General features: G+C 40.7%; 1 protein-coding gene across 1 annotated transcript in view; it reads left to right on the top strand.

Annotated features, from left to right (window-relative positions):
* PRKCE (protein kinase C epsilon) overlaps positions 1–25,865 on the top strand; it is a 582,018-nt gene that overhangs the window by 266,139 nt on the left and 290,014 nt on the right. The window lies entirely within an intron of this gene.

The raw sequence follows: 25,865 nt of genomic DNA, 5'->3' as shown, positions 1-25,865 counted from the left end.
TTCCCTCTCTCTCTGTCTTTCCATAAGCACACATGCCCTAGAGCTATTTCAACAAAGCAAAACTGAGCCCAATCTTCATTAGTTCTTATTATACTTGTCATAAGGGGGAAAAAAAAAACCCAAGTTTTTTTCTTATGAATTTATTTTAATTTGTAACTTTTGTTTTTTTATGATTAAAACAACCTATTTACTCTCTAGATGGCTGTGTGAGGGCACTGCTTAGCATAATGAGTAGTTCATAGTAGGTGCATAATAATCTGGTCTCCAGAAAAATGAATACAGCAGAATATTTGTTGATATTTATTGGTTAGATACAAAGTACATACAATCCTATTAAACACTCTTTTGTCATCTTCATTTTCATAGATCAGTAAGTAAGAACTAGATATTCAGGATTCAGAAGAGCTCTTTCAAGATTTCAGAGTGTATTTGCCTTCAGGGACTGCAGCTGGCATCTTAATGTGCTCACCTTATCCTGCTCTGTGTGTAGTATCTGTCAGAAGCAGAACTATGGAATTGAGATTCGTATATAGAACATGAAGTCTTTTAATTTTGTGTTGTACATACTGAAAAACAAAGGATGAGGCAAATATTGCAACCTAGGTAGAAATATTTTAGAGAAAGGATTTCCAGCCATTGTTACTATTTCTTGGTAAGATATTTAACAGATAACCCTTTAAGTATCTGAGTCAGAAATGTCTGAATATAGTTGTTCTAATTAATAGTCTATTCACTATTGTGAATAGTGCTTGGCAGGTCCTCAGTCAATGTGCATTAAGTAATTATAGTTAATAATAGCTAACTCTTCTATAGTGCTTACTAGTGCTTACATGAACGATTTTAATCATATGACATATATTTATATACATGGTAGGTGCTGTTATCATCCCATTTTTACAGATGAAGAAACCAAGTCCCAGTATTATGGAGTAATTAGCTTTAATCTGCTACACTAAGTGGCAGAGCCAAGATCTGAACTTGGCCCTTCTGCCTCTGATATCTGTGTTCCTCTCTTAGACTCTACTTTTGAAAGGAAGAAGATTGAATCATAATTGGATTTCTCAAGACCGTGTAGTTCTATGTGCAGTTCTGTAGTTCTAGAGATGAGAAGCCCAGTGGTGGCTTGGACATCTTTGGTATGCATGGAACTCTGCACTGTCAAAGCCATAATTCACTGGATTTATTAGTTATCTCCAAAAGGTTGTTGTCAGGTCTGACTGACTAAAGGGAAAAAGTGTTTCTACAGAAAGGCACAAAACATGACTTAATATTTTTAAAGTTCAGAGATAAAATGAATGTTAGTAGTTGTTCTCCTTTGGTGGACTATCTCACTTTCAATTTTTTCTTATTTTATGATGATGGTATTAAAAATGTTGAGTTGTTGAAAAAGTCATGATGTGTTTTTCTAGACAAAAATGTATCATGACTTTTCTGATCTGGAGATCATGTTTTGAATTTCCAAGTGAGGATGTCATGTTGATGTACCACCCTGTGGAAGCTATGAAGTAACAGGATTTTTGTTCTGTCCATTGTCTTTTTGTGCTGCCTTACAAGAGGGCTGGAATGTTTCCTGTACCCTTGGATTCTGTTTGTTGTGGTTGTGGTTTGTTGTTAAGCATCACTCATAGGTTACTGTAACATTCCTTGTTCTAGGGCTCTTTATCACATAGTAGAGAGAGGCAGTGACTTTAATTGTAATGTCATTGGATGAGTTCTTCTGTAATATTAGGTTCCCCTATAACTTCTTGGATAGAAGAATATAGAGATGGCTTAGGCCTTGAGGCCTACTACTCCAGAGAATAATGATGCTTAAAAAATCATGTAGAATGAATAATCATTGATTATCTTTTTGATGCTTTTTCTTACTTTGGTATTTGGTTGGCATTTTTCTTTCTGGATTATCTGGAAAACTGACTTGATTTTTAGTCACTCCCTGAGCCTAAAGACCTGTCCACAATGGAGATGGATGGAGTGAGCCTGCCGATTCCAGAGCCCCTAGAGCCTGTACCACACTTCTTTTGAAATGTTCACATGGAACCTCAGAAGTGGCTGATTCCGGGAACCAGCAGTTAGCGTAATGGCTATGTTGCTGGACTCCCACGTAGTCGACCGTGGTTCGTGTCCTGGACCCAGTGGCTTAAAACTCACGCCGGGCACGTGTGTGTGCGTGCCCAAGATCCCGAGAGGAGAATGGAGGAGAAGGGATTGCGGCGTGACCATCCCCCCTGGGGGTGATTTCTTGCTTTCTGTCTCTAATGTCTCTCTGTCTGTCTGGCAAGCGCACACACCCTATAGCGAAAATATCTCAAAAAAAGAAAAAAAAGACAAAAAAGAAAAAACGAAGTGGCTGATTCCAGGACAAGCTTTAGCTTTCGTCATCACCTCTGGTAGGACAGATTTTTGCAGAGGTTTCATTTAGAAGGACTTGGAAGTTAATTAAAGCTGACCACTGTTTAGGAAATGCAAAGATTTGACATATTTTCATCTGGCAGAACCAGACTGAAACCATACTCCACAGCAACATGTGGAGACAACCAGCCACTGCTCAAGTATTTGGCTGTCAGGGTTTAAATCTTAGTTGGGTGAAAAAGAGAAAATTCTTCATATATTCAAACTTCATTTTAGTACATTTTTGGGTATCGACCCTGACTCTGCCAGCCATTCTGTGTTTACGGTGCTTCAGCCCTGCCATTTGGGGACTACCCTAAATAGATTGCTCATGAATAAAGCTGAGTAAAGATTCTGATTTTTGTAGAGAGTAACTGGCCATTGAATTTGCATTGACTGACAGCTGCAGTGTTGTAGAGCAGTCCTGAGAGGATTTGGGAACCCTGCCAGGATGCCTCTTGGCTGACCTGTGGTGGGAGTGAGTACATGAAGCCACCTCTTACACGCCTGCTGCTGACTCAGTTGTGGCCAGAAGCTTATGTGCTGTATGTAGGAGCCAGGCTTCAAGTCCTGAAGGCTCCTGGAAGTGGGCTCCCCTCATGCAAAGGGTATTGGCAGAGGAGAGATACCCCTCTCTGCATTTGCCATCCTGACTGGCTTCTCCCCACTGTGCATTTATGTGGGGTGTTGCCTTTCTGGGGTGGAAGGTGTTAACTGTATACTGTAGTTTTTATGCATTTATAGATATTCTTAGGCATCTCTTGAAAGTCCCCCATGTTTTCAATGCTACTTTACCCTCCCTTCACGATGAAAGTGAGAGTTCCTTAGGAAGTTGCCCTCCTTCCTTCCTGTGCTGGAGGGAAGGACAAGCTAGGCTGGCATTATCATTTCTGCATAGCTACAGGGGGAATAGGGTGTGGGATCACTGCGCAGGCAGGTGAATAGGAGGGAGACAGTCCTTTCTTCCCAGCCTCGGGAGGTGCTCAGGCTTTGGAAAGAGGTTCCTTCCCTCATCAATGCTTTGCAGAGATGAAGGGGGTTTTGTTTGTTTTTCTCCTTTGTACAGAACAGTTTAGAGGCTACTTAAGGCCTTCTGGAGTACAGAACTGTTTCTTGGCAAATGCCTTGGGGAGTCGGTGGCTTTGTGGACTGCCATCCAGTCCCTTTCCCTGCCACACCATTTCTAGAACACCTGCTTTTGCAGATTTTCTACCAACCAGAACTGCTGTGAACATCTGGAATCCTGAAACTAGCACTGTTTCAAGTGAAGGGGAAAATCAGCCAGGAGGTGGGATGAGAGGGTTCTGAGTTCACTTTCATCCTGGTAAACTACAGATGGCTGCCATAGCTCACTTGATGAAAGGAGGCCTATGGGGTTCCATTTCCTTGCTGGATAAACCAAGACCAGAAGTGACCTGCCTAATAGAGTTTACAGTATGATAGTAGTGAAGGAGTTCTGGGTTCAGCTCCCCCTGCCACCCCTGCCACCATCCCTGTTGTGGGCCATCTAGTCTCCAGAAGTTGTTTCTGGGTAGTAAGATGGGAGCAGGAACTGTCAGAGGCAGTGTCTTGTCTTCACACCTATGACAGTGTTACTGGAATAACGGCAGGTGGCCTATGCCTTACAAATCATAAGGAATTTTACAGTTGCAAAACAGTTCTACCTTTTATAGCTGACTGGGCAGGTTAACAGTGAACTCTTCAGAGTTCCTGGCTTGTGGGCTCTTGAAATGATTTAAAATAACAAACAAAACAAGCAAACCAACACTATTTTCCCTATTCATGAGCGAGCGAGAGAGAGAGAGAGGTGAACCTCCTTCCAGAAGGTCTGGTCATGCCACAATCCTCTTCCTCCAGTCCCTCAGATCCTAAATGTTTCTGACTGACTGAGCTGGCGATTCGAACTGCTGTCTCCATGTGGGATCACACTTCTCTCCTGCAGCACATTACCACTGTACCATGGAGCCAGCCTGATATGTGTTCATGCCTAGTTTTCCTAACTATAAAATACTTTCTCATAGTAAATTTCTAGTACAGAAAGGTGAAGAATGAAAAAAAATTTTTTTTTTACTATTTAGTTCTATTCCCCAGAGGGAGGAGAGGAGGTAGGAGGGGTCTATTTACTTCCTGTGTGTTATTCCAAAAATTGTCTCTGCCCCATGCACATATACATAGACATATGTATCTCTAATTGTATAAGCCACATGCTATCTATTATATATAAGCCAGGTTTTTTGTTGTTTTTTTTTTTTTTGAAAGGTTTTTGCTTTAAGTCATGTGCACTTGTCAGAGAGACAGAAAAAGTGATAGAGAAAGTGAGAAATCCCCCTCCAGTGGGGATGCTCATGCCACCATCCCTTCTCCTTTCTCCTCCCAGGATCTTGGGCATATACACACATGTGCCCAGTGTGATTTTGAAAACACTGGGTCCAGGATTTGAACTATAGTTAGTCGTGTGGGAATCCAGTAGTGTAACCATTACACTATCTGCTTGGTCCTGTTGTTTTGTTTTAAAAGAAACGAAATGATCAGGCCAGCAGGTGGCATGGATGTTAAGGTGACTGAATCCCACGTGGCTGATTCTGTGGTTTGAGTCCTGGACCTGGAGGCCTGAAAATCACGCAGGGTGTGTGGGTCTGTGTGTGCCAAAATCTCAAGAGGAGAATGGAGGAGAAGGGATTGTGGCCTAGCCATCCCCTGGGGAGGGTTTCTCACTTTTCCTGTCTCTCTATAGGGCACATACACCCTATAGCAAAAAATAAATAAATAAATAAATAAAACAAAACTGAGTGAAGATCCAGATAGTGTCCAGTGTTTTGGTTACTAGAAATAGTGCTACAGAGAGCAGGGGTATGCCTACTTGCATATTTGTACCCCTGGATTTAAAACAAATGATGAAAGCAGTGCCTAGTGGCTCAAAACCTTCAGAGTGATCTCTTTTACACTTGGCAGAATGAATCTCTCTTTAGAAAGAATTATTTTGTTAATACTTTGGTTTTCCACTGCTCCGCCCAGTTAAATTGAATCATACCATGTGACTTCCAAATAAAATGTGTGTTGTGTCTAGAGAAAAGGGACCTGACAAAACTTCCTTCTTATTTTATTTTATTTTATTTTATTTTATTTTATTTTATTTTATTTTAATAGATGTAGAGGAGACAGCAAAACTCTTTTCAGAAGGCCTTGTTTTCAGAGTCCTTCTGCTTCGGACTTTTATGTTCATAGGTCATTCTCCATTGTCCCCGGAGGAAGCTGCTGCTATTAATTAGGCTGTGGAAGGTGCTTGTGTGTATTTTAAAATATATCTTCCATGGGGACCAGCGAGTGGCGTGGTGGTTAAGGCACTGGATATTTCCACATGGGCGACAATGGTTCAAGTACCAGACCTGGTGGCTTGCTTTCTCACTCCCCCTACTCCCTGTGTGTGTCTCTCTCTGGCCAAATTAAAATAAATGAGTGAATAAATAAAGTTAAGTAATTCTTAAATGTGTGTGTGTGTGTGTGTGTGTGTGTGTGTGTATAAATAAATAAATAAATCTTCTTACACACAAACAAGGCTAGTAAGCTTCATTTTAAAAAATTATTCTATTGGTGCTGGAAAAGTCATCATGTATTTTTTTTTCTATGCAAAAATGCGTCCTGACTTTTCCACAACCCAATATATGAATTAATATATCCATTGATTGCATTTGGCTTGCTTAGCTATTGGGACAGTGCATGATCAATAGCTAACTATATTTCTTTGCCTTTCATTGACAATAAACAGGATTTAGTCTCTACTAAAGAAAATACTTCCAGCATCCAAAAATGGCTATTTGGGGGTTAGAGTAGCTCCTATGATTTCATGGTACAGTGTGAATTGGTTTCTCTTATGGTTAAAAAAGAAAATCCACAGATTTGTGTGGTTTTGGTGCTTTGATTTGTTGATTTTTTTCCAAAATGTTATGTGTGAGACAACTTAAACTAAATTTTATTTTAAAGTGTACTAGAAAGTCTCAAAGGAATCCTGTGGGGTTGTGCTGTTGGTTTTTAATGAAGGCTCTTTGGGAAGTATAAATTCCAGAACTAGGTGTAGAAGGAAGGAACAAAGGTTGAGCCCACTCCTCTTCGAGTCCTGATCCCTCCCACAGGTCTCCCTGATCCCTGGCCTCCCATTTCTCCTTCCCCTCCTGGAGAGGTCTGCCAGGGCCTCTAGCCACTGACCCAGCTCCTGCTTATCTTACCTGTCCTAGCTATGGGCCCTAGGATGAAGCAGCATGAATGGCTTCTGTTCTTGGCCCTAGAATTCACAATAAGTGGATTGAAAAACTGTCCTCTGCCCCAGGAGTTCTAGTTGCCGGTGACTCTCATTTTCTGTCAATTATGCTGATTCCTAGCCCACTGCTCCTCAGCACTCAGAGATCTGGATTCCTAGGTTTTGGCTGGCTGCTGCCTGCTTTCCTGTCTTAGAGCTCTCTTCCTTAGGACCCCTGCTGTATGCTGTTCTTTTTATTTTTTATTTATTTATTTTTAATAATTATTCGATTTTATTTATTTTTAAATTTGCTATAGAGCACATGGATTCATTAGAGACAGAGAAAGGGAAAAGTGAGAAAGCAAGCCACCAGGTCCTAGACTCAAATCACAGTTGACCATGTGGGAGTCTAGTGCCTTAACCATCATATCACCTGCTGGCCCTGGCTGTCTGCTATCTTAAAGCATACATTGAGGCAGTGGGAGGATTGATTTGCTTGGGGGGGGGGGGGGAGGGTAGGATGTGGCAGTTTTAAGGCTAATAACAAAACAAACCTGCCATATTGACTTCTACTGTATTAAAAACTGAATAAACAGGAGTGTTGCTTGCCTTGAGATAAAACCAGTGACATCAAACCACCCAGAGTTACGTAACTCCATGGGTACAGGAAATACTTCAGCTGTCTCATAGGACAGTACACAAAGACAACTGACATGGAAACACTAGCTCTGTGATGAGTCTTAACAATGCTGTGGAAGTGAGATGACTTTTTAAAAGTTTCCAGTGCCTGGCCATAATCTAAAGGAAGCGTTGCACTTCTGAGTGCTGACTTCTTAGGAAGCTCATAAAACTTGGTCTCTAAATGCCAGTGTGCTGAAAAGCTATGAGTATTAGATTTAGCAAGTATCTTTGAAAGTGTGGAAAAGGTTTCTTTTTATCTTGGTTATTATTTCTGCATATTAATATTAGAATAGTAAACGTTATCATTAACGGAACACTACCTGCCCCCTGCCCCTGCCCCTAATACCTCTCATATCTACTCTCTTCCTTACTTCATATGGAATATGTCACTACAAGTGGTAGAAGAGTCTGCAACTCAGACTTTAATATGGGCTGGAATTGGAACCCAGGTGAATTGCTCCGTATAAACTCTGCTGCATGCAGCTTTACATGGTTTCTACCTGTGTTGGCTTGTAACACGAAGTTGCTATTCTGCAAGGAGTTTTAGCTTCTTTACTGCTTGGGAGGCAGACATCTGTGTTGATCTGACCCAAAATGCATGCTTGGTTGCAGAAAGTCAGCTTTCAGCCTTTTGGCTACAATCAACTGAGCAGGTGGCTTCCCACCTGGAAGGAACATAGGTGGCGATCTGTGTTTGGAATCCCACAGCCCTCAATATGAGACTGAAAAGTTAGATCATCCTTGCTGGAAAACAGCTTGCATTGGGGTATGGTTGAGGTTCATTTGCAAATAAACAGAACCTACTATAGCAAGCTTGAAGGGATTCATTATAGAAAACTAAAATGACTTACAGGTAGTGGTTTTAGGAGTAAGTGCCTCAAAACCATATTGAAGAACTGGACTACCAAGGAGGCTGCTACAATCGTGAGGCAGCTTTTTCAGAACCACATCACAGTTGCCCTGGATTGATAGTGTCGTGTGATCAGAAAGTCACAACTTTGACAGTTCCCAAACCATGCTACATCTGCTATGATTGGCATCTACAAATAAATGTCCTGGTCCTGCCTCCTAGCACCCATAAAACTGGTACCCACAAGCTGAAACATTGGCTAAAGCTATCATAGAGGAACAGATGCCCCTAGATTTGTTGCTGAGCAAATAGAAGCTGCTGCCAAAGCCTGGCCTTCACCTTACATTGGTTTTCTAAATATACAAAAGCACATCTGATTAGACTAAACCTAAATTGCATCCAGAACCTTCGCTGCAAGGGCTCTGATGGGGTTTTAGCAGTCCATCCTCTATAAAATAAGTGAGCATGACAGGAGGATAGGATATGTCAAAACCCAACCCATTGGACCCCTGTGTTTTTTGATCAGTAGAACTGGACTTTGATTTCCAGAGTCTGTTGAAGGACAGAACAGGTTATATAGTTAGAATAATGGTAGTAAATCTCTCTGCGAGTGTGTATGGAAGACCCCAGATAACAGGTAGGAAAGAATTATACCAAGTGTCTGCACTCTATGGCCTAAACTGATTGACTAGAGGATATAGAAACATAGAAAATGGTTATAAATACCAGGTACAGTGTGGGAAGAGGGTGGGTGAAGGAGGAGAGTCCAAAGAAAGACATTAAGGAGAAAAATAGAGAGGCAAGGCATTTATGGGACAAAAAAATGGGTTATTATCTGTTGAAGATAATGTGTATAGTATTCTCGACTGGACTGGTAAGAAATGTATACATGTTGGAATATTCACTTTGCAAACTACGTGACATGTGATTGAACATATAAAAGAAATTGAAATTAAACATTAAGGCCACAGGTCTGTCTTTGGGCTGTTACTTTGCTTCTTTGGGACTGTTAAACTGTAACATCCCTAGGGGAATTTCTAAGAACTTTTGCTGGATGTTATTAGGGGGAAATGATGTTAAGAAGTTGTCTTAATCACAGAGCCTTTGCCATGCTTGTGTTTGTTGTGGGTCTGTGGATGGGAATACAATGTGCAAGGGTTCTCTAGACTTATTTGACCACAGGAAACCCCATTTAAAAAAAAAAAAAAGAAGTAGTATTTCCCAGCATACGTGGGAAATACTATTTCAAAGAGGAAGCTTGGGAGTACTGTGGAGAAAAGGTTAACTTTATTTCCAGGGAGCTGACCTTCTCAACAACCACCATCACATATGTTTATTGTCCAAATGAGAGGATTTTCTAAAGTGCAGATGGTACTCTACCCCTTAAGGAGAACAAAGAAGAAGGGCACTCTGGCCAGTGACTCCAGCTTGTGTGGACGGAGGGGACTCTCTTTGGAATCCAGATGCCCTGAGATTCATCCACAGGGACCTCTAAGAAAGAGGCCTGTGATCACTATTAGAAGCTATAACTATAATATTAATCAATCATAGACTGAGTCTCATTTGTATTGATCTGTTATGGAAGCAGATATTGTTGCAGTGAAGGAACTGCATTTTATTCAAGGCCAAAAAGGATGGCAGCCGGTCAGGAAACTGAGTCTGGTGAGAGCATCCAGATAGAGCAATGGCTACTGAGGATGTGAGTGCAGGAGGCCTGACAGCTGCAGCTTAGCGATGTGTGAAATGCATGAAGGGCAGAAGCAGGCAGACCCCACCTTATGAAGATTTACAACCAGAGTAGTATGCATCCCATGGCAGTGATGAGAACTGGTCCCAGAGTAAATATAGTCTGTAAGCACTCTCCAAAAATCAGATGCAGAAGAGGGTAAGTGAAGACCCTTCCCAAGATGCATTCATGTCTTATAGTGCATCTTTCACTGACTTAATTTTCTACTTTAACTATCTAACAGAGTTTGTCTGTGACATGTTTATTTCTTTCTCAAGCAAGTCCTTTTTGAAGTCTCTGGTTAAGCATTTAAACAGGATACTGACTATTGAAAACACTTGAATCAGTGTATACCTCTACTTTTTTTTTTTTTAAGAGGTTTTTGCTATAGAGTGCGTGCGCTCGCCAGACAGAGAGAGAGACAGAAAGCGAGAAATCACTCCCCACGGGGGATGGCCACACCGCAATCCCTTCTCCTCCGTTCTCTCGGGATCTTGGACACACACGCACACGTGCCTGGCGTGAGTTTTAAGCCACCGGGTCCGGGACGCGAACTGCGGTCTACTACATGGGAGTCCAGCGACATAGCCATTACGCTAACTGCTGGTCCCTATACCTCTATTTCTTAACACTAGGTGAGTTGCCATAAGAAGTCAGATGTGTCTTATGTAGATTTATATGCTGCCTTCCTAGGCATGGGGAAATGGGAATTACAGAATTAAGCTGGTTTTCTGAAAGGTGGAAGCTATGTCTGCAGAGTTGTATGTGTGTCTGGCTCTCTAAGTTTTTATGTATTCTGATTTGCTGAACTTGAAGTTAGGGAATTGAGACCAACTTTAAGCGCAGACCACAGTCAACCACATATACTTCTACAGTTACTATAAAGGTCACATGTAGGCTGCAACTACAAGAACTGTATCGTAGAGCGAATCACTACCCTTCCCCCTTCTGTGCCCTTTGGGCCCAAACCTCTCAGTTCTGGTTCCATTATTGATGAATCTATTTTCCCTGTACACACTTAAATAAATGGAGGTTTAGTGTTATTACTAAATCCCAGGTTTTCCTAATAGCATGGAACTCAGTGCTTACTGTTTTGGAGCAATTACTTATCACATAGTTACCAGAAATGTGAGTTATGCTTAGACTCTTAAGAACAACCATTTAATTTTGATAGTTATAATTTAATCTTTTTATTATAGAAAATTTCAATACCAAAAGTAGACTAGCATAATAAATTCCTGTGTGCTCATTCCTAGCTTAAAGAGTATCTATTTGTGGCCAGTTCTTCCTCTATATTTGGTGTATCCACTTCTTCCCTTTGGGTAATTTTGGATCAAATTATAGAAAAGCTATTTGTATATAATTTATACTTGTTTCTTAATAGTTTTAGAGAAAATTCTAAATATTACAACAATAAAGACTTTTAATTCATATAAGGGACTTTTAAGATTTTTTGCTTAGAATTAATATATTCAGACCACTCTGTAGCTATAGAATGTCTACCCTACACAAAGCACCCTACCAGCTAAGGAGATGGGGGTAAGGGAAGGTTGTGTCCGGTGGATGAGAGCGAGGCAACAAGAGGGTTAAAGAGGTGATGTCAGCCCCTGTCCTGACAGCATTTGTAATGCAGATGATCCTTGGAATGTCTGCTGATACAAGTGAGCAGAAGTTAGGTGCTATGAGTTCATATATGCTATAGTTATTCAGAGCTGGAGGCTGTGTGATTGTGTGTTTGGGGATGAAAGCTTTGAGGAAGGGCATAGAGGATGGGTTGGATTTGATATCAGCCATTGGTAAGCAATGGGCAGTGATTCTGACCAAAGGAATTATTGGCAGCCATTTGGGCCACTGAATGAAGAATGACCAACCTGAAGTGTTGGAGAGCCATAGCCTGCCATCCACAAGAGCTCAACTTGGGTCATGCCACAGCAGCTACCACTGCTGTCATAATCCGATGCCAGCTGGATGCCTCCTCTGAAATTGCATCCTAAACTTTCCCTGTGTTCTTGTTACAAGTTTTGGAGTTCCAGAGTAGACTGCATGATCAACGTACGTCACATTGAAACAGTTGCTGCCAATGGGAAAAGGAAAAGGGTGTTGTGCTCTTTCAGCTTCAGTAGAAGATCTAGGCTCTGCTTTTCACCAAAACTCATGCAATAGGAATTGGGCCCATATGAAGGGGGTTTAGATGCTAATATCCAAAAAGATGAGCATCTACTGTATCACCATCATCTTGGACTGCATTCCCAGCCCTGGGCTCAGCACAATTACAAGATCTTCACTTGTCTTGAAAATGCCATTTGCATCTGTTGCTCTGCTTTTCTATTTCCATGACAACTGTGAGTCCAGGTGTTCTTCATCATCAGATGCTTCAGAATCTTTTGTGCAGACTTCCAGTGTCTGGACACTCCTATGTCCAATCCTTTCTATACATTGCTGCTACATTAATCTTTTTTAAAAAGTAATTAATTTTATTTATTATTTTAAAATCAGCCATAGGGCACGTGTGTGTGTGTGTGAGAGAGAAAGTGAGAAAGCAAGCTGCCTAGTCCAGGACTCAAACCACAGGTCAGAGGTAACATGTGTAATACCCTGGGCATGGCAGGCATTCAACACTTTCCTTATTATCCCTCCCACACCCTGTATCTCATACACATTGTCACAGAGGGTTGGTGTCTAATAGGTGATCAGTAAATGCATGTCTGTTGACTAATGGTGATGAGTGTTGTCATGATCAGTTTTTGAAAGTCTCTCTTAGAGCTCTGATTTTAGCCAGTGAGCACTTAGTACCAGAATCACTGGTGGGGAGCCTGCTACTTCTATTTCTCAGAGCAATTATTGTTTGATACTAGAAGATTAAAGAAACTGAGCAATGGATGTCCAGTTAATGCTCAGTAGACATCCTAAGGGAGCAGAAGTTAAGAGCCCAATAAAGGGACCGAGAAAAATTAATAGGATAAGCTTAAGATGGGGGAAAAGTAAATTGAATGCTCAAATGCTCTGGGAATTAGAGTTATTAGGGTGAGACACAAGGGTGTCAAGGCAAGTGGACTGCATCAAGTTTTATAACTAGCTAGAGTCTCAGTCGTCTCAGCCCTGGAACGGAAATATTACTTCCATCTCTTGGGGCCCATGCGAGGTGGGACTTTATAACAGTGTATGTGAAATGCTCTTTGTGTTGTCTAGCATGCAGAAGTCCCTTTCTACTTCCCCTAGAGTAGCAACAAATGTTCCTCTTCATGGTGAGCTCATTGTGTCATCAGTGCTTTTGTCTCTACCTAGTTAAGCATCAGAACTTGGAAAACAAGAGTTGTTTGTTAAGGGTATTAATTATAAGGGCTTTGCTGCATGCGGAGAACAGAAAGGCTTACAGGTGTCTCCTACAAAGTGAAGTAAATTCGTTCTAGGCTAACTGGTGTACATTTAAGCATATGTTCACAAGTTGATATCATTTTGATTTTTTACTTCCAATCACTATCAGTTGTGAATGTGCCCCTTTGAAACACATGCAGCTACAGTAATTGTTCCCCAGCAGTGGTAAGCCTAATGTTAGTTATATTGATGCTGGGGAGTTTCTGTTTAAAAAGCAGGGGAGCCTTTAATTTTTAAAAGTTTATAGGGAGGGGAGGTCTGGCTGTCTCTATGCACCCTAATGTCATCTGCATGTGATTGGTTCCTAGACAGTGGAAATAAATGGTAACTAAGGAGAGCAAGAAAACATACACCATACATTACCAAGTTCTGTCTTTTGTGATTTGAAAAAGGAGTAATTGTAGAACACCAGGGAAAAATAACTAATTAATTCTTCTTCAATTTGATTAGGAAAGAAAAAAAAAACTTTTCTGAGTTTATGCAAATGTTTTATTCATTTGGTAGAAGCCTCTCTTATGGAATGCTGGTTGATGATGTCAGCTTTTCTGTTTCAGATGAATCAGACTTCACTGAGCCCTTACCCTGTGTTAGGGGCTGAGGAAACCCCATGGAAGGTCTCTAACCCAGCACATTAGGAGAGCAGGAGTCTTTACAGTGAATTGAGATCTCAGAGGTGCAGAGGAAGTGCTGTGGGCAGAGTCTAATACAGAGGGTGAGGGCACAGGCAAGGGGCTTTTAGAAAAGCTGGTATTTGGGTCAAGGTTGAAACTCACTGCAGGGACATGTGTCCACGAGGAAAGCCTCAGGTGGACCATAGCATTTGAGGTAGAGTGTCGGCATGTTCCAGTGGCTTTCTGGATTTACAGAAGTGAGGCAGGCCTCCACCAGTGAGTGTTTGCTAACCTTGACATTGTTCCTTTGTGGCATGGGGATATCTAGGTCTCAAGGTTCACGTTCACCCTAGCAGTGTTGCTTCATTCAAGTCACTTAGCCTCATTTTGGGTGCATATAGCTCTTCGTGGGTTGGTTGAATGGTTGTAGTTATCCTCACTTCACCTAAAAATGGTCTGCATAGGCTCCAGTGGGAGACATTCAAAAGTATGAGCTGTAAGAAGCTGTGGCTGGAAAGAAGCTAATGAGGCTTGCTGCTTCATCCTGGTTCCTGAAAGTATCATCTGGAGACCTCCTAGAAGGATAATATGACCACCTACTTGTCTGTCTCTCCCCTTTAGCTTTCCATTTTTCCTGGATTTCTCTTCTCTACCTTTTTATATACTAGGTTTACATATGTAAATCAAGAAATCAACTTTGCTTGGTAAATAGCATAATACATATATTTACCTTATAAGATAATAGGCATTTTAAAGTCACTGTACTTTTATCACAGAGAAGTACATGAATACTTCTATTTTTAATGGATTGCAGAGAAAATCCATGCTGTGGGCAAGTAATTATGAGGCATGTACATTTTTTTTTCTTTTTTTTTTTTTTTTTGAGAGATTTTCACTATAGGGCGCGTGCGCTCGCCAGACAGACAGAGAGAGACATAGAGACAGAAAGCGAGAAATCACCCCCCAGGAGGGATGGTCACGCCGCAATCCCTTCTCCTCCATTCTCCTCTCGGGATCTTGGGCACGCACGCACACGCGCCCGGCGTGAGTTTTAAGCCACCGGGTCCGGGACACGAACCGCGGTCGACTACGTGGGAGTCCAGCGACATAGCCATTACGCTAACTGCTGGTTCCCGGCATGCACATTTTTATAAGTAACCAGAAATGACCCAGGAGTATCCAGAGCTTTATGTTCAGCCTTCAAAGTAAGGATATATGAGGGAAAATGACCATTAATAATGGCATTGGTGGTATTAAATATAATACCCTCTGAATTGTCTAAAATTGTATTAAACATATATTTGAATAATTTAGAGAATTTTCAACTTTCATTCAATAAGGTTAGGCACAAATATGTCTGTTCTTTCACTAGGAGGAAGTATAGGTATTAATACCTGATTTGTCCATCCATCCATGCAGTCTTGGCAAGCATTTCCCAGACAGTATCTCAGGGAAGGTTGTGTAATACCTTTTGACTTCTGTGGGACATAACTTGGTGATTACTGTTGGTGACAGTATAGTGTGTGCATGTGTGGGTCAGAGGAATCCAGGCTCCCCTCTTTGGTCATGTTGTGCATCTTGGCTCATGAGATGGTGTTATCAGGCGAGGGCAATAATAGAGGACTTCGTCTTTGGGATCTGGAAGCTTGGTTCTACTGTATATTACTCACTTATTCTAGTTAAGTCAGATATCCCTTTAGTTTTCCTATTGGGTTATGCTAAGGATCAAATACACCAGTGTAATAGAAAGCACTATATAAACTGTAGAGTAATAAATGAGGCTGGTCTTAGGAATACCAGCGTGGGAGATGGGACATAGAAATAAATTGGGAAATAGAGATAAGAAATTGAATACTTCAAGCCAGATTCATATTTCCTAGGCTGACTCTGAGGCAGGGGTGGAGAAGACTTACCCTGACTGTGACTCATATGAGGCCATGATGGTCACATTGGTTTTTGTAAAGTAACTGTCTTGAGTCTCTATCATGACACCAAGGCCTAGACCATGATTAGTGCAAACACAGCAGAATATACCAAGAAGAAACAAATTCCCAATCTTCTTAGCATCAGATATTTGTCCACTTGTTAAGACATATGTATTAACTTTCAGTTCTGTGCCAAGTCCTCTACTAAGGACTGGGGAGACAGTTAAATCAGCCAACTGCTCCTCCACAGCATCCAAATCTAGTAGGACAGGATGACATGTACTTGAGTGAATGACTGAGCTTTGGCCTGTGGCTTTGTTCCTAAGCCTGGATTTGAGCTTCAGGAAACCGTTTTCTCAGATGGCCTTATTCCCTCAGAGGTCACATAGCTCTGAATATTTTATGTCTCTGAAAATTAAACCCTTTCCCTCCAGTGCTGTTTATAGGCTCTTAGAGTGTTGGGCAAAGATAAAGCCAGGCAATTGCATTCAGATGACAGTAATTTTCATTCCTCCTCCTCTCCAAGTCTTAATGGCCAACATCACACAGTTTCCAAAGGCACCTTCATGCTCTTCCAGAAGTGGGAGAATCTGTAGTTAGTGCTGTACAGAGTAGCTCCTGCAGATTGTTACACTGGCAGCTGACTGGTCAGAAAGGTTGACACCAGCTTGGGGAAAAAGCTACATGGCAATTCTTTTTTTCTTTTGCTCTTGTATTTCTAGCATGAAGTAACTCTATCAGAAATAATCCTTGTGCTATCACCTCAGGGTGAACTGATTTTTAACAGCTAAATTTTTATTTAGCTGTATCTGACCTCTGACAATACATCAGTTGGTAAACCTAGCCAGTTCAAAGTTTCTTTATATCATATCCACTATCTACAATAGACTTGAGTGGGAACTGTTGCTTCAGATAATGTGCAGTTGGTAAGACAAACAGAAAACAAAACAAAACAAAAACAGAAAATAAGTGTTGAGGAGATATCAAATTCTCTGCATTCCTACTGGATGTGTAAAGTACTAGAGCCAGCAGGTAGCATGGTGGTTGGGGTCCTGGACTCCTACATGACTGACCATGGTTCTAGTCCCAGACCTGGTGGCTTGCCTTTTCACTCTCCCAACCCCCTGTCTCTCTCTGATGACTATAGCAAGTTAAAAGTAATAATAAAATTTAAAATTCTTTTAAAAATTATGCAGTTGCTGTGGGAGTCAGTATAGTCTTTCCTCAAAAGTAAAAATTGAATTTTTGTATGATTTAGCAATTCCTCCACTGGGTATGTACCACAAGGAACCAAAAGCAGAGACCTGAATGGGTATTTATACACCAGTGTTCATAGCATTATTCACAATAGCCAAAATGTAGAAATGACTCAAATGTTCATTGACAGATGAGTAGATAAACCCAATGTAGTATATTCAAAAAGGAAGGAAATTCTGATACATGCTACAACATGGATGAGGACATTCTAATAAGCAAGACACAAAATTGGTTCCACTTATATGGAGTCCTAGAATTGTGAAGTTTATAGTCAGAAACTACAATAGTAGTTACCAGGAGTTGGGGACAGGGAATAATGTGTTATTGTTCAGTGGGTATAGAGTTTCAGTTTGTGAAGATCATTTTCTACTGAGGAGAGATGAACAATAGACATTTAATAAATGATTAAGGAAATACAGGTATGATAAGTAATTTGAAAAAACTAAAATCGGGTAATGAGAACAATTTTTTGTGTGTATGGGGGTAAGGGTGCTTTAGCTAGAGTGGCCAAGGAAAGACTCTGTTCAAGAACTGACACTTGGGCTTACGACCAGCAGTTAGCATAATGGCTATGTCACTGAAGTCCCATGTAGTCGACCGTGGTTCGAGTCCTGGACCCAGTGGCTTAAATTCACGCTGGGCGTGTGTGTGTGTCTCCAAGATCCCGAGAGGAGAATGGAGGAGAAGGGATTGCAGCATGGCCATCTCCCCTGGGGGGGTGATTTCTCTTTCTGTCTCTCTGTCTTTCTGGCAAGTGTACATGCCCTATAGCAAAACCTCTCCAAAACAAAACAAAACAAAAACTGATACTTGGGCTTAATGCTTAATACTGAGTGATTAGAAATTACTTCATCCACCAAACCCTACGTTACATATGTAGATTCTGTTTTACTGGAAATCTCTTGGATTTTCTGAGGTATAGAAAATTTGCTTTAAAAATCTAGACTCTATGGGGACAGGAGGTGGCATGGTGGTTGAAGGTACTGGACTCCTACATGGCCGACTATGGTTTGAGTCCCAGACTTGGTAGCTTGCTTTCTCACTTTCTTTCTCTCTGTCTGATGAATGCTTGTATCCTGTAGAAAGTTTTAAAGTAATAATGACAAAATTAAAATAATTCTTCAAGAAAACCTAGACTCTATTATAAATTGTGCTTGCAAAATAAATGTTTGTGTTGAATGCTCTTAATTGGGACAAATAGAGACAAATGAGGGATTTTGGAGTGTTTAAGTTTTGTTTTTAAATAATTATTTTACTTTAGTTTGATCAGAGAAGGATGGAGTAAGAGAGAGAAAGCGAGAAAGTAAGCCACCAGGTCTGGGACTCAAACCATGGTTAGTCACATAGGAATCTAGCTCCCTTAACCATCATGCCACCTGCTGGCCCCTATTTTTTTTTTTTTTAAACCAAATACAAAGTACTCAAATATGGAGATGTTTTCACCTAGGAAATTTATTAGCCTGGTCACATATTTCTCACTAATCTTTTCAGGAACCAGAGCCAATAAACTTTGCCATGGGCCTTTGGAAAGGACTGTTATGAGTTTTTGAAAAGAAATGAGTCACTAAAATCAGTTTATCATTGATATTTTTATTATTTAGAAGATCAGTCTATTAGGTTGTCAGAATAGTTATGTTGCATCTTTAAATAGGAAAACATAGTAAAATACATCATGACTTTTCTGACAACCTAATATTTCACCTAAGAAACTAAGGCTATTTATTTAAAGCTCTGAATGTGGAGTTTGAAGACTTCTTAAATAATTGACTTGAAATGGAAAGAACTATGCTTTGGGACAATGAGTTATATGTATGATTGACTTGTACAATGTGTTTAGATTTTCCATTATGTATTTTAGAGACTCCATTATTGCTCAGATTTTTCTAAGTTGGAGTCTCGGGGTGCAAAAAGAGAGCTCTCTGAAGAATATGGAAATTGATTTGAATCGCTAGATGTCTATATTGCACTAGCCTTGGGTTTGAGATGACGCTTATATCACAATGTCTATATAAATGCTTAAAACTTAAAGCCAGGAAAAAGGTTAGGATTCAGTTCAAATAGTAGGTAGATGAACCTATCAACAGTTCAAGAGAAGACAAAAATCCTTAAATATGGAAATCAAAGCAAGGAAGAAGATAGTAATGTTTTATTCTAAAGTAAAAAAAATTCTATTTCATTAGTTCAGACTCACATAATAAATCTCTCTTCTATTGAAATTGCGGTCTTACTGTGGTCTGATTTTTCCATTTAAACTCTGGAAGTTAATATTCAACTCTGGACTTGTCCCTACCATTAGGCTGGCCATTCTCTTGGTTGTTTCTTGTACTCTTATTTCTGTGTGTCCAACTTTAGTTTTCCTGATATAGCACTCCCTTCAGCACTTCTTGGAGAGCTGGTCTTGTACTGGTAAATTCTTATAGGTTTTGTTTATTTGAGAATGTTTTGTCTTCTTTTCCCATATGAAAGATAATCTTGTTGGGTGTACTATTCTTGGTTCAAATTGTTTTTCACTTAACACTTTGAATATATTTTCCCATTCTTTCCTTGCTTACATTTTTTCTGATGGGAGGTCTGACATTAGCCTTATGGGATATCCTTTGAAAGTAACTTGATGTTTCTCTCTTGCCAATTTTAGTATCTTGTTTCTGTGTGTTTTGGTCAATCGGGCTATGATGTGCCTTGGTAAAGATTTTCTTGGATTGATCCTATGTGGAGTCCTTTGATATTTGAGTGCCTCTCTAGGTTTTAAAAATTTTCTTCCAAGATTTCATGGAATAGATTATCAATCCCCTTATTAGTTTCTTCACCTTCTGGGATACCGATGGTTTGGATGTTTGGGCATTTAATGGTATCTAGTATTACCCATATATTACTCTCATCTTTTTGGGTTATTTTCTCAGTCTTTTTGGTGAATTTTTCTAGGTCAGAGGTTCTATCTTCTACATCTGAGATTTGATCTTTTGCATGATCTAATCTGCTTTTGATATTTTCAACAGAAGTTTTGATTTCCTGTATTACAGCCTTTATCTCTAATAATCCCACTTGATTCTTTTTATGATGTGTATCTCCTCTTTCAGATTGTGCAGAAACTTCCTCACCTCCTCAATCTTGATGTCTCTTTTCTCCTGCCTCTTCTGGAGTTTTTTGTCTTTACTCTCTTGCATTTCTGTTAGTTTTGTCACTATGAATATTTTAAATTCTTCATCTGACATTTCCATGAGTTCCCTTGTATTCTTTGTGGAGGGAGAGGAGTTATTCTCTTCCATTAGAGGAGAGAGATTTTCTTCGTTTCTCATATTTCTTGTGCCTCTGTGGTGGTTTCTGGTCATGTGGCAGATTATTTTTTGTTTTTCTCCCTATTTTTGGAGTTAGATCTGAGCATTCAAAGGAATGCAGAAGGAAGTGACCTGCAGTCTGTAAACAGTACCATTTTTCTCCCTTTGCACACCTGATTCAATGAAAATTAAGGATTAATCTGACCCTAAAAGTATTCAGATATTTGGCTACTGAGCACCTAGATCTATCTAGAAAATCAGTCTGTGGAGCCTGAGCAGAAAAGTGATAAAGAGGAAAAGGAATAGAATAAAGAAGAGAAAAAAAAAAGACAAAAAGAATAAGAAAAAGAGATGAAAACTTTTTTTTGTCAAAAAATGCAAACCATATGGCATGCTAGTGCGCCATGCAAATGGGGCCACTCAGAACTCAAATATTGATGGCTGCTGATTGGCTTATCCTATGGGGGCAGGGGGAAAGGTAAGAATTAGAAAGACAAAAGAGCAGCTGAGAGCTAAGGTTGAAAAATTTAAAAATAATTTAAAATAGAGAGAGAGAAAGATGGAGACAAAATAAATAAGTGCTCTAACCTGGCTCCTGGTTAGACCTGTGGAGCAGGAAGGTGACATCTGGGTAGAGGGTCTTTGGTGGTCAAAATCCCCATCCATTTATTTCTGAAACCTACAGTAACTGGAACACAAGTGCATGAATAAACAATCATCATTTTGTCCACAAACATTTATCAAAGGCCTACTGGATGACCAGCTCATCTTGCACTAAGGGGCTCTGCTCAAGCAACAGAATTGTATCCCTAGGTAACTTTAAGTTTGCCAAAATATAGAGAAATAAAGTAATTAGAAAATAATAGCAAAAGTGTCAAGCAATTTGGATGAATGTCCTGAGTGCATGGTATGTATGCAGAGATGTGCTGAGAATAGCTGCTAAAATGAAAAGACAGGAGGGAAGTGGTCAGTGTGGGTAGAGAGGTCAGAAAGATGTCAGGGAAGTTTCTTGGAGGAGGTGAAACTTGGGTAAGACTTTGAAGGAACTTAAGTAAGTCTGGCCTTAAAGGAAGACCATGATGAAACATTTCTAGAAGCTATACTAGGAAGACTACTAAGAACCTACATCCCCAGTTCTGAGCCAGGGATTAGAAGAATTATTAACTCATAGTTACATTTGCAAGATGTTCATATATTTCTAGCATACACAGTGTTCTTTGTTGGGTTAATAGATATTATTGATAGAAGGGGAAAGTGGAGGCTAGTAGACTCTGTGGTCAAATAAATTTAGATAGTGCTCAAATAAACAACTAAGTTTTCATACTACAGGATTCCTTGGGCCTTATATATGCTGATGTTCACAGTGTTGTTTACCAAGTAGACATACATAGCATGCAGTTTCTTGCTTATTTGATCAGAGAATAATGTTTTTTCCAGGAATATCCTATAGGAATAGAGTTCCAAATAATTGAGTTGGGGAAATGCTGACCTAAATGATTTTATTTCAGTGTGTTTTTCAGAATAAGTCACTATCAATAGAATCATGTTTTTTGGTGGTCTGAATGCCCAAAGGAATTGATTGGTAGGAAATCAGAGGGAGTTTATATAAAATAAACCAGTGAATGAGTGGTCCTTCAAGGAACCCCAGCCTGGCATAAAATACCCTGGGGCCATCTGAGCTCAGCAGTTATTCCTCAGTAGTTATTCCTCAATATATTAATAGTCACATAACATAGGCTTTAAAAAATGACTTTTGCTAGAGTCATTCCTTTTCTTCTCTTGAGATATGAGAAGAATTTTGTGTCAACCATGTGTCAACCACCGTCCCATTGGGACAGAGCCCTGCAAAGCAGCAGCTGGGGCTGTGAGGAAAATCAAAGTCCAAAGACCTGTGAGATTAGGGTTACCAGATAAAATATTGGACATACCATTAAATTTGAATGTTAGATTAACTGCATATTGTTTTAGTATAACTATGTTCCAAATATTACATGGAACATATTACATAATAATTATTCATTGTTTTTCTGAAAATCAAAGTTTAACTGGACATCTTGTATTTTTATTTACTAAATCTGACAACCCTTGCAAGATGCTCAGGAGTGCCTAAGACAATGTGTGAAAATTGGCTAGAGAACTCAGGCCTTCCCTTAGGGGAGATGGGCTAATATAGCCTCAAGCTCTCTCCCCAGTCTCTTTCATCATATCTCACTGCACTTGAAACAGTTTATATATTAGTGGTGGTCATAGCCTGTCAGGTATTTTTTGAATCTCATATTTTTGAAAACAAATAAAAGATCCAAAATTTTAATCAGAAAGGTTTTCAACTTTTGCGATTCTCTTGAAAATGCAAAAAACCTATGGCTTCACAGAAGCCCGTAGTTTATGAACCTATTGGGCTGTTGGAAAAATCATAACATTTTTTTCTGTCTTTCTATGCAAATATGCATGATGACTTTTCCGATGATCAAGTAGAAGTCTTGAAACCAAAAGGACTACATGACCCTTGCTTGTATTGAACACCCTGGGTGGGCCCATGTCCATCTAGGGCAAATCTTAGTCACTGGGGAGAAGATAAGAAAATAAGGCTTCTTAATGCCTCCATACCCCATTTTTGGAACTTGAAATGTAATAGAGAACACCAAATTATCTTGCATATAAAAATAAGGATTTAAAAAACTGTCTCTTTGTATTGGCTCTGGATGAGATGAGTTTTTTGAGAAGGGAGAGATGTGCTTGGTTGGGGTACTTGGAGACTCTTGCTGTTCCTTCTCTTAAACAACATGTTACACACACATGCCTTTTTTCAGGGAAGTGGATGGATGTAAGGTGGATTATGGCATCAAAACCCTTTTGGGATATGCTCTCTCTTCATCTCTACCTCTGTCACACATGAAAGAAATATATAACAAAAACATGTCATAGCTCCATGTTCAGTGATGATTACTAAAGAGCCAGGGCTTAGCATATGTGAATGTGTGGGCCATGTTCCATCAGGAAGAAGAATAAATTAATCCCTTTCAGGAAAAGGTGCTACTGTGACCTGCTGGGTGGCTGGACTGCCTATTCTAGTTATGTTCTTCTTTTCTACAACTTGGTCCCTCCTCTCTGCTCCAGAACCTACCTTTCCCCTAATCCTATACGGACATGCTTTTGACAGTAGACACCTGTGAAAGGACTGTGTGTAGTCACTGTGCTGTGAAAGTACATTGATGACCCTGGGTGAGGAATCGGGTGGTGGTGGGGAACCTGGAGAGTGGGCCAGAAGGGGCATGTATGAGGACCAGAGCATGGAATGTGGAGAGCTTGACCATAGGGTAGATACAGGTAGGGGTTTCAAGTCACTTCAGGCCCAATGACACATAGGACTCACTGACTGCTGTCGGTGTTAATCACAGCTCTGCTACTTGCTGTATCCTATGGCAACAGCTGCTCCTTGTTAATTCAGAGTAGTGCTGGAGCAGGCAGTATTGCAGATTACTTCCCAGTGGCAGGACAAAGCCTGGGTCATGAGAAACCTTGATTTATGGCCAAGCCCCAGAAACCTACCTCTTTGCTTGCTCTTCTGCATTCTCCATCCTAATCTAGTTTTGAAATCTAGCAGTGGGAGAAGAGGAGATCTCCAATAAAATGTTCTTCCAGAGGTCAAGTTAAACCCTGAATAAGTCCATTAGATTCCACAATCAATATCCAGCTCCTAAACATTATGTATATTGATGGCTGATTGCTAAGAGACTAGTACTGAGGGAATTGTAATCTGTTTTACTAGGGCCGAATTGGCTGTTGATGGGCCATAGTAAACTGGCTTTAATAATCAGCTAAAAAACATTCTGCAGTCTAGTAAAACACAGCTTAAGCAGGTGGGAGGCCTGTGTGCTGGATAGAACAGGATTTCACTGCATCTGCATCCTGGCCCTGCATGCCTTTCTTAAGGAACAGATGAGCTTTCCAGGGGCCCAGCTGTAGCTTCCCTTGGTGTAGGGTAGATGGGGTCGGGGGGCAAGGAGGGTACAGGCAAGGCGTAATGTAGCTGTGATGCTTAGGCAGGATATATATTGAAGGGTGGGTGGAGACTGGCTTTTGCCCTTTCAGACTATGAGCACACACATGTATCTGAATTGCTTATCTGGTTTTGTTCTCAGGATTAGGTTATGAATTGGGTAAGAAGTAGCTCCTAGAGTACAATATAATTTCCTTGAGAGTCTTCAGTTCTAGAGACTTGCTGGGAGGAAGCACAGTAGCGTGCACATGTGCTTACGAGTACACATGAAGGGCTTGTTTTCAGTAATGATGCACTTTGACCTTCTTCCCTGCCCATGTTTTCCAGGTGGGAGCATGATCTGGTATTCAGGTTGCACATTAGACTCTAGTTTGAAATTTCCTACCAATTGGTTGGATCCAAAGCCAGTTGCTTTCTATAGTTCTCCCTACTTCCTCTTCAGGGGCACATGACTGAAGCTGGGTAGGGAAATTCATTAGATGGTCCTTGAGTCTGAATTGAGGGATCTGGACCATCTGGACTGTTGGGCATGTTTTGGTCATTTGTGTCACTGCTAGATGTGCTGGTGCTGAGTCCAGGAGACTGAGCTGCTCGTAGGGCACAGGCAGCTCTGCTGGGGCAGGGCACTGTTAAGATGCAAGGAACAGGTTTCTGGAGGCAGGAAGTTGAAGGCAATTGGTTTAATTAGACCCCTACAGATCTCCAGCTATAGAATTGTTCTGAGATACTCTGAAGATTTAAGATCACACATTTATTAAAACCAAATGCTCACAGTTAAACCAATGAAAGCCCTTTCTACCTGTGGTGCTGTGCAGCATAGCTCAGTCTAATTCAGGAGTGGGGAAGAGGGCAAAGGGTTTCCGTGTTTTTTCCGAACATCTTTCCTCTGATTCTGAGCATAGTCCTGGCTGTCCTGATTCCAGGGGCAGCCCTTGATCTTTGCCCCTGCTGGGCTAGGTTGGCAGAAGCTGCCTCTGCCTCAGCAGGATGATGTGTGTCCCCATCCCCGTGCCCTGTGTCTGGGGCAGCAGGAGTAAGAACTTTGATCTGTGGTTGGTGGCCTGGCCTCTGTTGGGCTCTAGCTCCAGTTGTCAGTATTCCAGCAGCTTCTGAGATACCCAGCTACTAGCACAGCTAGAACTTCTGTTTGATTCTCAGAACATTTCTGGAGATGGGTCACACCCTCCTAGAGCAGTGGCTGGATCAGTGTTTGAAGGGGCCTGTTGTCCTTCACTAAGGAGATGTAACAGGCTTCTGCTTGTAGTCTGAACATAAAGAATCTGGTGGCCGAGATTGAGTGACTACAGGGGCATGGACAGCGTCTCCCACAGCACTCTGCAGGGACTGTGCTTGATAGTGTCCCTGACTAGCTCCAAAATGAGGTGATAGAGCTATAAACATGGTGAAGATTGAAGAGGTCAGAAGGGATGCCTAATGTCTTCAGTTGCTGAAAAGCAAAGGTAAAATGGCAGGATCCTTGATGCGATTAGATCAACGATTGGTGGAATAAATCCAAGAGAAGAGAAAATCAAGCCATAAATAT

This window comes from Tupaia chinensis, unplaced genomic scaffold, assembly GCF_000334495.1.
Source record: "Tupaia chinensis unplaced genomic scaffold, TupChi_1.0 Scaffold000661_1, whole genome shotgun sequence".
In the NCBI taxonomy this organism is placed as follows: Eukaryota; Metazoa; Chordata; class Mammalia; order Scandentia; family Tupaiidae; genus Tupaia; species Tupaia belangeri.
This window is presented reverse-complemented; position numbering and strand designations above follow the sequence as displayed.